At 52.4% G+C, this 13,704-nt stretch overlaps 1 protein-coding gene and 1 long non-coding RNA gene across 10 annotated transcripts in view; one reads left to right on the top strand and one right to left on the bottom strand.

The window, feature by feature from the left end:
• The window catches only part of CAMTA1 (calmodulin binding transcription activator 1), a 222,024-nt gene that overhangs the window by 3,554 nt on the left and 204,766 nt on the right, over nt 1–13,704 (top strand). The gene's annotated exons all lie outside the window — the stretch shown is intronic.
• LOC135425726 (uncharacterized) lies at nt 5,659–9,424 on the bottom strand. The gene is made up of 2 exons (XR_010435731.1): nt 8,502–9,424; nt 5,659–7,986 (listed from the first exon to the last, which is right to left on the bottom strand). It is a non-coding gene; the product is annotated as an uncharacterized LOC135425726 (long non-coding RNA).

The raw sequence follows: 13,704 nt of genomic DNA, 5'->3' as shown, positions 1-13,704 counted from the left end.
CCAGTGCTGCCTCTCACTCCTGCCCTGCTCTCTGTGCTCGGGCTTTCCCCAGAGCTGTGTTGCTCTGTACCCAAAGCCCGTGAGACTCATCCCTTCCACCCTGCCCTTGCATGCACAGGGGCTGCAGCTCTCCCTGCCCCACCAGCCCAGCAGTCACACCAGGTCTCTGCTGCCGTGGTTGTGCTGAGGGCAAAGCCAGAAAAGAGCTGCCCTGGGGGGTCCCTTTGCAGCCAGAGCCGTGCTCCGGAGCGTCGGCCACTGGTCAGTCACGGCACGTTCTGGCTGTGGACGGGCCCTGGGCAGGCACACACGGCTGCAGTGTTGGGATGCTCTGCAAACAGGTGCCTCTGCCAGGGATGAATGGCTCTGCTACTCTGCTGTCTATTACTGTGTTTGGTGTTAGTGCTGTGGAGATGCCCAGAGGAATCACTTCTTATTGGCTCTTTCATTCTGAGAAATTATCTCTGTAAGGGAGGCATGATAGTCCACCTGAGGACTTGGGGAGGTGAGAGGCAGATTTAATCACACCTGCAGAGTGCTGCACACTGGAAAGGCCTCATTGTGGTCATCCAGTGGCAGCAGAAGTGGCTGAAGCAACTGATGAGGAGCAAGAAAATCTTTAGTAGTAGTGTAGTCCTCCTTTGGATATTTTCATGCCTGTTTAGGGCAGACTGACTTCAATCCCCCAAAAGTCAAAAGCAAATGTTCTCCTTGGAAGTGTTCCAGGTTTGTAGTGGTGAACTGCTGCCTCTCAGCTCACTCTGGCAGCAGGTGTGTGGGACACCAGGGTGTTTCTGGGGCAAAGCAGAAGATCTTGTCAATAGTGTGTAAAGGGTTGGTATATATAAATAACAGTTCTATTCTGCTGGAAGCTTTGTCTTTGAAACAGCAATCAGGGAGGAATTCATTGTAGTTTAGGTGTTGGTGCCATTTGGCAAACTGGAGGTCTGAGTGTCCTTGGAGCCTCCAGCCTGGTACAACAAGAGCCTGTCATGGGGCAGAGCTCTGCACCCTGCCCATGTTCAAAATATCCTCTAAATATACTCTGAAATACAGATTGGAGTTTTTTGAATGATCCTGACTTGAATAAGCTGTCCTACAGTTCAAATATATGGTGATACAACCTTTAATTTAATAACACCAGAGTTGAGTATTCAAGGATACTTTAAATCATAATTAACAAATTTCTGTTGTTGTCAATCCATATTTTGGGAGATCTGATAGTTTTGTCTGTCCCTTTTCTGCATATGTGTACGTTAAGGCTGTTGATGTATTTTTCAGCTATTTCTATAAACTTGGATGTAAATCTGTTACATTCTTTGAGTTTCAAAATTCTTCACCATCAATCTGGAGAGCTTTGAGTCTGTGAAACTGGGCTCTATAAAACTGGAGTCTGTGGTGGCAGGAGCCATGTCCCTGTGGCGGTGCCAGTTCCCCAGAGCCAGGACGTGTTCCCTGTTCCTCCTGCTCCCTCTTTGGGGCTCTGGAGCCCAGCCAGCACGGCGTGGTGGTGTTTGCAGCACCCATGAGTCCAGGTGAAATGTGGAACAGGGAGGTGATTTTCAGTATTTGCTGCAGTTTCGAGAGCTCGACAGACATGTTGTTTTACTGCTCCCGCTGGTAAACGTTGGCTCGGGGCAGATGCCCAGTGCTGGTGCTTTAGGGTGGCCAGTGGCCACTAGCTGTGCTCAGCATTGCCATTGCCAGCTCTGGCATCATGGCACGTGCTGTCCACTCAGCAGTGGCTGGACAGCTCTGAAAGGACCAGATTTGGCACCAGCACTATCCCTTCTGCAGGCGTTGTGCTTCAGGTGCTGCCAAGTCCTCGCTGCTTCTGCTTCCTTGCAGCACGTGGGATTTGGTGTGACCCTGAGGACAGGCAGTTGTCTACTGGACTGGCTTGTGGCTTTTCCCTCAGCTGTGTCAGCATTCAGGTTTTCAGTTGTGGGGGGCACATCAGTGGCTGTTAGTAGAACTTGGGGCTCCAAGGTTTTCTAATTTTTGTTTGTGGGGTTTTACTGGTTTTGGTTTGGGTTTTTCCCCCAAGAAATTGTGGATATTTTTAAGTAGTACATGTTAGTTCCTCAGATGAGCCATTCACTGCAACCTTGGGAATTTTAATCCAGATATTCACTCTCAACAAACTTGCTATGATGACCATACAAGTGCTTTTGTTCAGAAAAACTTTCAGTATCGCTACTAAGAACATGAATTGGAATTTTGATTGTGAAAATTATTGGCAAAGTCTGGCCATGTGGAGCAGGTTTTACAGTGTGCATGATGGGCTGTTGATGGGGGTAAGCACAGATCCCGGGGAAGGTCCCAGGTTTCCTGTAAATATTCAGGTGAGGTTGTGCTGACTTCCTGACTTACTTGTGCTGACTTGTTTCCCTGGCAGAGATGGCCCTTTGGATACTTGTTAAACAAACATTAAATACAGACTGATGCTGTCAAAAGGAGAATGCAGATCACTTAACACCAAAAGTGGCACTTCACAGGGACCTTTTGCAATTTGTAGCTCAATAAAAAGGGTAACCCCTGTAGGAATATCCTGTCCTTGCCTATTCTGTCCTTTTCTGCAGTGCCGACAGGATCACATTCCTGGTTTTACTTTCACGCTGTCCCAGGCTGAAATACTTCATATTTCACACTCTGGGTTCTATAAATAATTGATATGCCTGTCTTAGCAACTGAGGATCAGCAGCAAATTGTATTATTGTGGAGTAATAGGGATTTTCTGCAGTCTTTACTCCGTTTCATCTCTAATTTTTACTCTGCCACTGAGAGTGTAGAAACTGATTTACTCCACTTTGGGAAAAAAAGTATTACTGTTCCAGTGTTACTGTTCCAGCCCTTCAGGGGAGAAAGTTCAGGGGAAAGTCAGAACTCACAAATGAACCCATCTCAGTGAAGACGAGTTATTTTTGCGTGTTTGCTGCAGCTACTGTTTGGAAATATTCCTCATTCTGTGCAACTCTCATGGGTCACATGGGAAAGAATAGTTTTAATGGTTAGACGAGGATTAGGCAGACCTAGAAAGAAACTCTGCTCTGTAGCTAAAACCAGTGAGAAAGTATTAAACCAATCATTTTTGCTGTAAGAACTGCTGTGTACCTTGCTGACAGAGCAGAAGGGGTTTGTGTGATAAGGCACCATCAGGTCTCCCCGGGAGAACTGGAGCAGCTGTCCTGCCACAGTGCCACTGGGAGCAAAGCATGAGTGACTCTAGTTTGTGACACTGGAATTACACTTCCATTTGGTTTACCTATTCATAAATAATGATGGGAGCAGTCAGGGAAGTTCCTTCTCATTATGAATTTATAGCATGGAGAGTCCAGTTGGGGTGGAGTCCTTTAAAGATTGGGATAATGCTTTCAGCAATGATGCTTTTTAATTGAAAGCTTAAGTGCTCTGTGTGCTAATGATGCTCCTGGAGGGAATCACAGGAGCATATGACTGGGGACTTGGTTTGGAAGTGCCAGGATGGGTTTCTGGGCAAAGGGCAGAGCCGGGGAGGTGCTGTCTGAGCAGACTGACTCGGGTAAATTTGACTTTGCCTCTGGCTTCCAGTTCTGGAATCTGCATGGCTTTGAGCACCTTCTGCCTTTGTTACCATCACCAATTCCTCTTCCTTTGGTTCTCCTGTTGTTCTTCTGCTGTTGTCTTCCCCTCCCCTCCCCTGATTCTTCTGTTCTCAGTGCCTGAAGCTGACAGTTTCATACCTTGGTGACTGGTTTGGCTCCCAGATCTGTATTTATTCAGTTAATGCAGACAACAGTTCAATTCCAGAGGAGTTAAGTGTCTTGGAAAAGATACTTGTTTAAGAACAGGAACACAAATTTCGGAGCATACCTTTAGGGATCTTAAACATCCTTTTCCATTATTATTTGCTCCAGCCGTGGCTTGGGATCCGATCCTGAACTCAGCCGAGGGCTGTGCTCTGTGGGGCCGGGTTCCCTGGCCAGTGCTGAGCTGGGAGCTGTGCAGCCCTGGGAGCAGAGCCAGCTGGCTGCCAACGCTGCACCAGGGCTTCCGGCTCTGGGGCTTCGCAGGATTTACACTTTCTCATTGGGGAATAGCTGGATTTCCTATACTAGCAGGGAGGGGGGCTAGGACGTGGGCTAAAGCATCCACAGAGAGCAGCCAGGCTACACAGCTTGTTACAGGAGGATGACAGCTTAAAGAAAATTAAAAAAACAATCCTTCCGTGACCCTCATTGAAGACTGCACTAAAATTCCAACTGAGGCGACCACGGATGACAATCATATTCCCTCCTTACATGGAATAACTCGAGTGTCTTATTAGAATAGAAAGCAAAGACAAATGTCTGGATATAGTGTAGGAAATTGTCTTTACTAAATCTAGCTCAGCACTTATGAGCACCGTATATATTATTTGATTTTGCCAGAATTACATAAACATGGGGGAAAATTGTTAATGTAAGTTGACTACCGGAATAAATCACAGCCTAATTATTCTTTTTTTTTTATTGGCTAAAATTAGAATTTGATATAGTGGTCAATAGACATTTTCTTTAATTTTTGAGACATAATTTCTAATAGCTAGTCCAAATGAATTGGAGAAAGTTGCTGCAGAATTGAAAAAATAAATTATCCAAATTTTATGGTGACTTACTGTTAAATCTCCTTAGTTGGAAACTTTAATTTACCTCATATTTCAGCTTTTTCTCCTCTAACTGGCTTATGGGTGTATATTAGGGCAAAATAATTGTTACTTTTTTAGTGCCACTGGAGTGCTGGGAGCAGGCACAGAAGTGAAGCCAGACCCCCGGCTCGGCAAAGGCTGAGGGGCTGCAGGGGCAGTGTGTGGGGCACAGCGGGGCAGCTGCTCCCTGGCACTGCTGCCTGCAGCAAAGGCTGACCCTTGGCACCTGTGTCAGTCCCTCTGGAGCTGTGTGATGCTGTCCTGGGATAACTGGGGCTCCAGCACTGCAACCCCCTGGGTGGCCACGTGTTTCCCATCTGGAGCCAGTGCCCCTGTAGAAGAACAAAGCATTGTTGGCCCTGTTCTTCATTAAACAGGTAAACACTGTGTTTCATGTTGAGGCTACTGGCTTAAATATCCACAAATTCTTTATGGGGTTTTGCACAGCAACACATCTTTCCTTGGGGTGCATTAAAGGGGCCAAGGCTTTTGGACTGTGTTTCACTTTAGCCTGGCATGAATACCCTGTAGCCAGCAGAGTTTTACTACAGATGATTTGAGTGTAGTTCTGTATTTCTGAGGGAAATAAATGGGCTCAGAACTGCAGAAGGAACAGCAAGAAGGATGGATCTAAACCCCAGAGTGTGGAAGGGGACTGAGCTCAGCTTCCTGCTAGGGGAGTATGTGCTTTCATCCATTCTGAGTGAGTCCAGTATCCTTAGGTCCTGGTAATGTATATTCTCTTCAATTTCCACCCATCATGTTGGGCAAGTTACTTGGATGGCAGAGCCTTAGGCACAGTATACTTCCCTGGAGAACCTTTTGGAAGAAATGCATGTTTTGGGGTATTTACCTGGTTTTGCTGAACCTTGGAATTGGCAGTGGCACATCACAAATGCTGTGACGTGTTGTGAGTAACAGCGAGTTCACACACATTGTCTTGGTTAAGTCTTGGGTTTATTCCTAGAAGAAACACCTTTGGATTCTGTCAGTGGAGAGAGGAAAGGGCAAAAGCATTTTATTTCTATCATGTGAGTTTTTTTAAGCATCTCTCCTCACATTCATGAGAGTATTTTTGTGAAAACACTTGGCATTCCTTGCTTCTAAATCACAGAGTAACTTTTTTGAAACAATTCACAAGGAATGGGGTTCCAACACTGTCATTATGGCTATTAAACCTGTCTGAACTGTTTTCCTTTGTGCTGCTTGCCATAACAATGGCGATGTGTAATTTGTTGAATATCCATAACAGGATATTTGAATATATTCTTTACAGTTTTACTTCTGTGTATAGCTCAGCATGCCAAATCATTAACCCAATTAACCAAGCCAGATCCACATCTGCCATGGAATGACAATGAAGATTTTTAAAAGAACTTGGTATTTCACCTCCCTCTTAACAAAAGCAACTCAGACACCAATCACCATCGTAGCGGCAGCTTCTATCAGCATGCTGATAAAAATTATTCATGATTCAGACTGCACAAACTCTTGGTACATCTCCTCTCTCGCTGCTTATCTGTGCATGTGCCCCTGGAAAGGTAAGAGCGAGCCAGTTTATCCCACATCATCCACGCACGGAATCCTGTGCAGTTCAGTACCTCTGTGCCTCAACAGCAATTTGAGTTCTAAACAGTGGGAGCTGGAAACCTGAAAGATACCAGCAGCACTTCAATTCAAATGGCTTCTTTCTTATCATTTTATTGCACAGAAATTGAATGAAAATATTTGGGGCTTTGCTGGCATGCTGGATGAAAAATCCCTGTTCAAATAGCATCTGTGGTATTACACAGATCACACTGCTGTAGTAACCTGTGTGTACTGGTAACATTAGGTATGGTTTCAGGTGTGGGGGGTTCAGTTCATTAGGGATTTGTGTCTCCTGGTAAAAAAAGCTCATATAGATGAGAACAGTTCATTAGCTAGATGTAGCAGAGTTCATATGCTGCCTCAGTAACCCCTTAGAAATGCTTTATTCATCCTCATCCGCACAAATCGCAGTCTTTGCAGACCAGGAAGGATCTAGGAAGCCAGACAGTGCTCCCCAAGACTCGGGACAGAGCAGGGTGCATGCTATGGAGCCAGGGTGGTTGTGTTGGTCCTGGCAGCAGAGCTGTTCCCAACTGCTGCAGCGGCAGCTCCTCCATCCCCAGGCTGTGCTGGCTGGGAGAAGGAGCCGGTGTCCTGAGCAACCTTGTCTCTCCAGCATGGACCTCGTTACTCTAATGAGCCATAGAAGCACAGAAGGAACTGCTCGAGCTTTGGAGGCACGAGAGAGATGGACACTTCTGTGCGTGCACGGAGCTGACTTGGCGGCTCACTATGTGTGAGGATGATCCCAAGGTGATGTGATCCATGTGAAGTCCTCACAGTTCCCTGTTCCAAAGGTGCCAGTGAATACTGAAGTGAGGACCAGAATGAATGGTTGTGCCCATCTCCCTGGCAGGAATGGGAAGGCTGTTTGTGGCAGCAGCTGCTGTGTGTGTGGGGGGAGCAGCCTGGGGTCCTGTGTGGTGTCAGCTACGAACACAGGGTGCTGCAAAATGAGCCCAACAGCTCTCTGGCATTGCTGTGTTTGGTACCACACTGAGGATCTGTGTCAGCTGGCCCCACCATTTCTTTTATCTCCTTTTTGGTACTTAGTCTTGCTTGGATACCCACATGGAAGCTCAAGCCCCCTGTGTATGCTGGCCTGACACCCCTGGGGCAGGAGAGCTGCATGGCTGGAGGTGAGGGTGAGCTGGCTCCTTGGCTAAGCCAGGTGCCCATTTCTTGCTGGAGGAGAGGCAGCAAGGCAGGTCTGTCCACAGGGGCTCTGGCACCTGCCACCCTGAGTGGAGCACTGGGGAGGAGCTCGGTGTGGGCTGGTCCTGCACAGCTCACCAAGGCGTCAGCCTGGTGGTGGGACCTGCCTCAGGGAGTTGCCTGTTCCTCAGCACCCAGGGATGCCTCTTTTAGTCTGGTGTTATCTTTTGCCATAATGCAAACTGTGAGGTGCAACAACTGTGGGGCTACCTCATGTCTCTGCTAAGCTTATGGATCGTCTTGGAAGAATGTCCAAGGAGAAACAAAAATTCCCTGGAACTCATCAAGAAAATGGTAGCTCTTTGCCAATGTGGCAATTAGAAAAGTTTCCGTTTTCAGCATATTTTGAAGAGCTGAAGAAAACAATTGTCTTAGCTGATCCTGTGGCTGCATTAGTATTTGTGGGTATTTATAGGACAGTGTACCAGATGAGCTTTCTGACCGTCGGGAGTGAGCCTGTCATTCTGGAGCCTCTTCATCAATGTGCCTTTCACGCTCCACAAGATTAGCAGCTGCTGAAAATAGGAAAAAGGAATTTTCCTTTCTTCTGTCTTAGAAGAGACCCATCACACCATCCTCCTTTCGTCTGGGCTCAGAAGTGGCTTTGGTCCTTAGCAAAGCCAGAGCACCAACAGGTCTTTTTAAAGAAGTTCCGCTCCCAGGAGGATCTAAGGGAAAATATCCTTTTTGTGTGTTTAGTAACACACATCAAAGGAAACGACCGTTCCAGTCTTGGTTTGCATTGTGCAGGCATTAGCTGTGGTCCAGTTCCACAGGCTCGAGGAGGCTGCAGTGTCCGTGCTCGTCAAGCTCTGACAGACACGGGGGGACTTAGCCAGGCCAGAACGTGCTCGGGGCACGTTGCTTTTGAGAAGAACAGAGTGATTTCCTTGGTGTCACGGGAGCCCCTTCCCGGCCCCGGCCCCGGGTGGTGTGTGCCCAGCGGGACCTGTGACACCGTGGGGTGGGCAGGGCTGCCTCACACCTGTCACAGCTCTTTGGTTCTCTCTGCAACATCCCAAACCCTCACCTGCTCGCCCTGCACGGTGCCAGGAGCGGCCGTTCCAGCCGAGCATCGCTCTGCACACCCCGGAGTGGGCTCTGAAAGGGGGGCCACAGCCCCCCGAGAGCTCGGCAGTACCGGAGGGGAAATCACCTCTACACCCCCGGGCCGGGGCCCAGGGCAGGGAAACGGCACCGAGCTTCGTCTATAAAGGGGGGAGAGCCCGGGGGCCTGCCCTCCCGGGGGGCTCTGTTCCCCGCCCTCCCTGCCGGCAGCGCCGGGACCAGCCCATCCGGGCGGACGCTCTGACCGGGACGCGCCGGTTGGGCGCCGGCGTTACCGAGGGCGGTGCCAGACGCGGTCCGCAGGTGCCGCCCGTCGCAGCCCGCCCGCGGGTGTCCCGGCGGGGCCGCTTCCCTCACGCGCTGCCGGCTCAGCCCGGCGCGGGGCGGGGCGGGCCCGGCGGCCCCGCCAATCGCCGCCTTTGTTTGGGGTCACCGGGCGCGGGGGGGCGGGGCCCACCGGGGCCGCGCGCAGCCAATAGGCGGGGCCGGGGGCGGGGCCGATTTCCCGTCCCGCGCGCCCTATTGGTCCCGCGCGACGTCACTCTGGCGAGCGGCTCCGCTCGTTGGCCGCCGGCGCGCGGGGCGCCGTGCGTCAATCGCCGCGTCCCGCCTCCCCCGCGGCGCGATTGGCGGCGGTGGCCGTCAAGTCGCACGGTGCCGTTCATTCAGTGGCTGCCGCGGCCATCGGTCATGCGCTCCGTCGTGCCCCCTCGTCCGCCCAGCGCCGCCGCTGAGTGGCTGCGGCTCGTGCCACTGAAGCGGTACCGCGCTTCTATTGGTGGGGCGCGTTGTCCATCGCGCCCATCCCCTCCGGGCGCCCGCCTCCCACCGGCCGCGATTGGCCGCCGGAGGTGTCAGTTCGGCGGCTCGGCCAATGGGCGGCGCGGGGCGTGCGCGGTGCGCGCGGGGCGGCCGGGCCGGCGGCGGCGCGGGAGGAGGCGGCGCGCGCCTGGTCCCGGTCGCGAGGAGGCGGAGGAGGATGTGGCGCGCGGAGGGGAAATGGCCGCCGAAAACAAGCCGGAAGGTGAGAGCGCGGCCGGGCCGCCCCCGCCCCGCGCCGGGCCCCGCGCCGGGCCTGCCCGCCGGGCCGCCCCCGCCCCCCGCCGCGGCCCCGCCGCGAGGCGGCGGCGACACAGGCCGGGCCGCGCGGTGCGAAGTTTGCGGCGGCGGCGGCGCCCCCGCGGGGTCGGGCCGGGCCGGGCCGGGGCGGCAGGCGGGCCATGTGCGGCGGGCAGGCCGCGTGGCGCCGGGGCCGTGGCGGCCGGGCCGGGCACGGTCCCGCCTCCCGCCGCCCGCCGGCACGTGCCCGCCCGCCGCCAACATGGAGGCTGCGGCGGCGCGGGGCGGCGCGGGGCGCGGGGCCGCCGCTCGGCGCGCACGGGCCGGGCCGCCCCCGCCGGCCCCCCCTCGGCGGCGGCGGCGGCGCACGTGCCTCGCGGGCGCGCGCCCGTCGGGAGCGGGGCGGCCTCGGCTGCGGCCGCGCCGAACCGGGGCCTCCGCGGCGCGGGCGGGCCGGGGGCGGGCGGAGCGGCGAGCGCGGAGGTGAGCGGGGCGCGAGGCCGGGGGCACCGGCGGGCCTGGCTCGGGCCGAAAGTTGTCGGCGCGGCGGGAGCGGGGCCGGCGCGTCCGCAAGGGGGAAGCTCCGCTCCGCCGCCGCTCCTGCCCCCGGCACGGCGGGAGCGCGGCCGCGGCCCGGGCCGGGCGCGCCGGGGTCGGTAATTCCGCCTCACTGGAGCGAAGTTTGCCCCGGACGGCGCCGGGCGGGGGGGTCGCGGCCGGTACCGCTGTCGGCGCTTCCGTGTGACAGGGGCGGGAGGAGCGGGTGGAGGAGCCGTTCGCATCCCCGACCTAAACCGGGCGAACGTGCCGACACCCCAGGGATTGGCCTGGTCGTAGTTGGGCACCGTAAAGAAAGGTGTTTAGTTACTAATATGGATTTTTTTCCTTATTCGCCGCAGCAAACGCACGTCTTTACCTTGATGAGCCCATTTGCGTTCTTTAACGGGAAACCCCTACTTAGAATACAAGGGTGGCTATACAACCTTTTGTCTGGATTTTTGCTCAGATTGCTTTGGGAATATATTTTTTTGGGTTGTTTCTTGTAACTTGGTGGCATTAGAGCTTCCATGGGTATGGCCACCTCTCTTGAGTTTTGCCTGCACTGTGTCCAGTGGGGTGAGGGCCAAAGGCTTTGCAAAAATGTAATTTTTAAGTAGTAGCAGTGATTTTGAGTGTTGTTAGCTTCATATTTTACTATCTTTTTAACGCTCCCAAATCCATTAATTAGATCTTTTCTATGGTCTGGAAAACACCACTCTTCATTCTTTCCTCATTTGGTTTTAAGTACATGATTAACTGCACTGAAATAAGGAAATGCCACCTGGTTAACAGGGACGTGAGTGAGGAGAAAGTGAGCATTCACCTGGGCTTCCTGGCTCAGATTGTGACGTTTCAGTTCTCTTGGGGGTGACAGTATTGTCACCAGAGCACACTCAGGCTCCATTCACTTTTCGGGCTTCCTGTGCCAACACACGACGGATTTTTCCTACGTAAAGCCCAGGTTTTGGTGTGCTCAGCCCTGTGAGGCCACAGCTCCACGGACCAGGCAGGTCAGTGCTCCCTGACTGGGAAGGTAATTTGTCCTTTCCACTTGTTATTTACTGCAACTTTTGTCAGGTTTGGTGTTGGTGGCTGGTTTCTGGGGGCAGGTTAGATGTGTCCTTGCTGAGGAGATGGGTTTGCTCTGCCGAGTAGGGCTGTGCCGAAACTGCCAGAGAGGCGCCCGCTGTGCCTGGCGCTGCTGTCCGGTGTCTCTGCTGGCTGGGCCGGAGCTGCCGCTGCTCCGTGCCCGTGCCCAGCACGGCAGCATCACGGAGGTGGGAACAGAGCATTCCTGGCTCTGCCTCAGCAGCTGGGATGTTCTCGTAGTAAGTCACAGAGCAGCTCCCCCGCTGACCTACTTCTGTGGTGGATTTTCAAGGAGATGCGATATAAACCATTCATTCCTTAAACTTAAACTCCACCTGTCAGAAACTTAAGTGGGAATGGTTTTAAAGCGTGATTCAGGCACAGTGTTTCACCAGTAGTGCAGGTGTTGGAGGAGAGAACACCAGTTACTTTGGATTTTTGTTCCTTTAATGAGTTAAAAGCCGATGTAAATGGCAGCTCGAGGGCCGGCTGCGGAGCAGCGCTGCTTTCATTGGGAAGCCGCCTGCTCCATCCCCCCAGCGCGGTGCAGCAGCGACGAGCCTCGTGAGCAGGAGCACACGGCTCTGAAGACCTGCCCAGCCTTGGAGCTCCATGCTGAGCTTCGGTCTGAGCTTCGGTTGGGGCTCCTTGTGCCCCGCGAGCAGCAGGGGATCACTGGCGGGAGGTGAGGTTTGGAATGAGGCTGGCGCCGCTGTCCCCTGGCTGCAGGAAAGAGTTCCACGGCTTGGAGAACTCGGGTGAGTTTCCTCTTTTCTGGTTTCCTGGGGCAGGATGAGGCTGGCTCAGTGACCAAGTGGCTCCTGCCATCCTGCAGCAGAGGGTTTGTGGGTTTTGTAGTTCCTGCTACGTTTTGTGTAGCTGAGCTGAGCTGGGAGGACTGACCCTCGGCGGTGCCATCTTGGCAGCTGTGACAGCTCTGAACTTCATCAGGGAGGTGATGGAGGGGGGCCTTTTTAAAAACTTCCTTTTTCTAATTTAAAGTTCAGAATAGAAAGGATGTGCATGGACAACCTTGCTTTTGTTTCTGTGTTCTCATGGACAGGTACCTGTAACTGTGAGCTTTGCAGAGAGCAGTGCCTGTGTGTTTGGTGTGTGGCTGGTGCAGGGGCCAGCACCTTGCCGTGTGGTTGTTGCATTTTCTGTCTGTTTGGGCAGGGTCATAGGTGGGATAGCAGGAGGTGGTGTTCCTCCCCACAGCTTGCGATGAGCTGAGGGTGCTGGTGGCATGGGCTGACCGAGAGGGCAGGTGGAGCCTCATGTTTCTGACTGCGGAGGGATTGTTTGGGGAACAACCTTTTGAAAACAAAACATTCTCGATTTGGTTGTTAAACAGCAAATATTTACTTTCCTCTGCGGAAGTGTGTTGCGTAAGGTTTTATTACTTAAACAAGCCTGAGCTTACGGTGTGCTGATGGCTGGGGCTGTGTGCCATGCTCCGTGCTGCTGTCCAGCTTGGCAGGATCAGGCTGTCGCGGAGAGGAGGCAGCACTTGACACTCGGCTCAGTCCGCTCCTTGCCCCAGAATCTTTGCTGAATTTTCAGCAGTTGGGATTTTACCAAAATCTCTGTTGTCGGAGATGGAAGCAAACTGCCTCCTAGTGAAGCTTCTAGACCCTCTCTGTGGGCTGTCAGCCAGCAGGACGGGTTCAGGGAGCGGACTCAATTTGCTTTTTCCAAATAGCAGGAACTGCTTGGGTGTGAGGTCAGTTTTCTGAGTACTTTTGGTATTATAACTGTGTTATTCCCAATGTAAGGCATGGGCTTGTTTAAAGCTCTGTTTTTTTAGTTCACTTTCTCATCTCTTCTTTTGTTTTTCAAAAGCACTTTGACTCTAAGGTTCTTTGGTTTATTTGTGTCAGTTTTAAAGCTACATCTGGAGGAAACCTTCCTGGAGATGTCATAACTCAGATTTCATTCTCTGAATCAGAAAATGATACAGGGAAATGCTGATGTACAAGTAAGGTTAAAACAGATGTTTTAAAATTTAGCATTTGAGGACTTGGTGCCACCTTTACATTACTAGTGGTTTTAAATGGCTCTTGTAAAGACCTGCTTACAAAGGTGGATATTGCTGGAGAAAGGGGCAATAGCTATCCTACCTCTGTCCAGACAGCCTTTAGAAAGAAGGAACTGGAATGTGACCTTCCTTTTTTAACATCCCTCTGTCTCTGCTTCAGTAAGCCACATGTGTCTGGAGGGTAGAAAAAACTCTGACAAACCCAAACCTTTCCAGGGAGTGAAACCAGGCTGGTGGAGTGCTTGTGGAATATAGGGATGGTTAATTGAAATGCAGTGCTTCCAGCAGCTTCCTGCAGCTTTGGTGTTCCCTGGCTTCCACTTCGACACCTTGCTGAGTTTTTGCTTTGTGGTTTTCTCCCCTCATTTGGTGTCTTGTTTTCACCTTCCACAGCTCCCAGCACCCTGGCAGCCCTGTGTTGGGTTTGTGCTGTGTTAAA

The sequence above is a fragment of the Pseudopipra pipra genome, chromosome 22 (assembly GCF_036250125.1).
Source record: "Pseudopipra pipra isolate bDixPip1 chromosome 22, bDixPip1.hap1, whole genome shotgun sequence".
Lineage (NCBI taxonomy): Eukaryota > Metazoa > Chordata > Aves > Passeriformes > Pipridae > Pseudopipra > Pseudopipra pipra.
The sequence above is the reverse complement of the archived record's forward strand: the minus strand, read 5'-3'. Positions and strand labels throughout refer to the sequence as shown.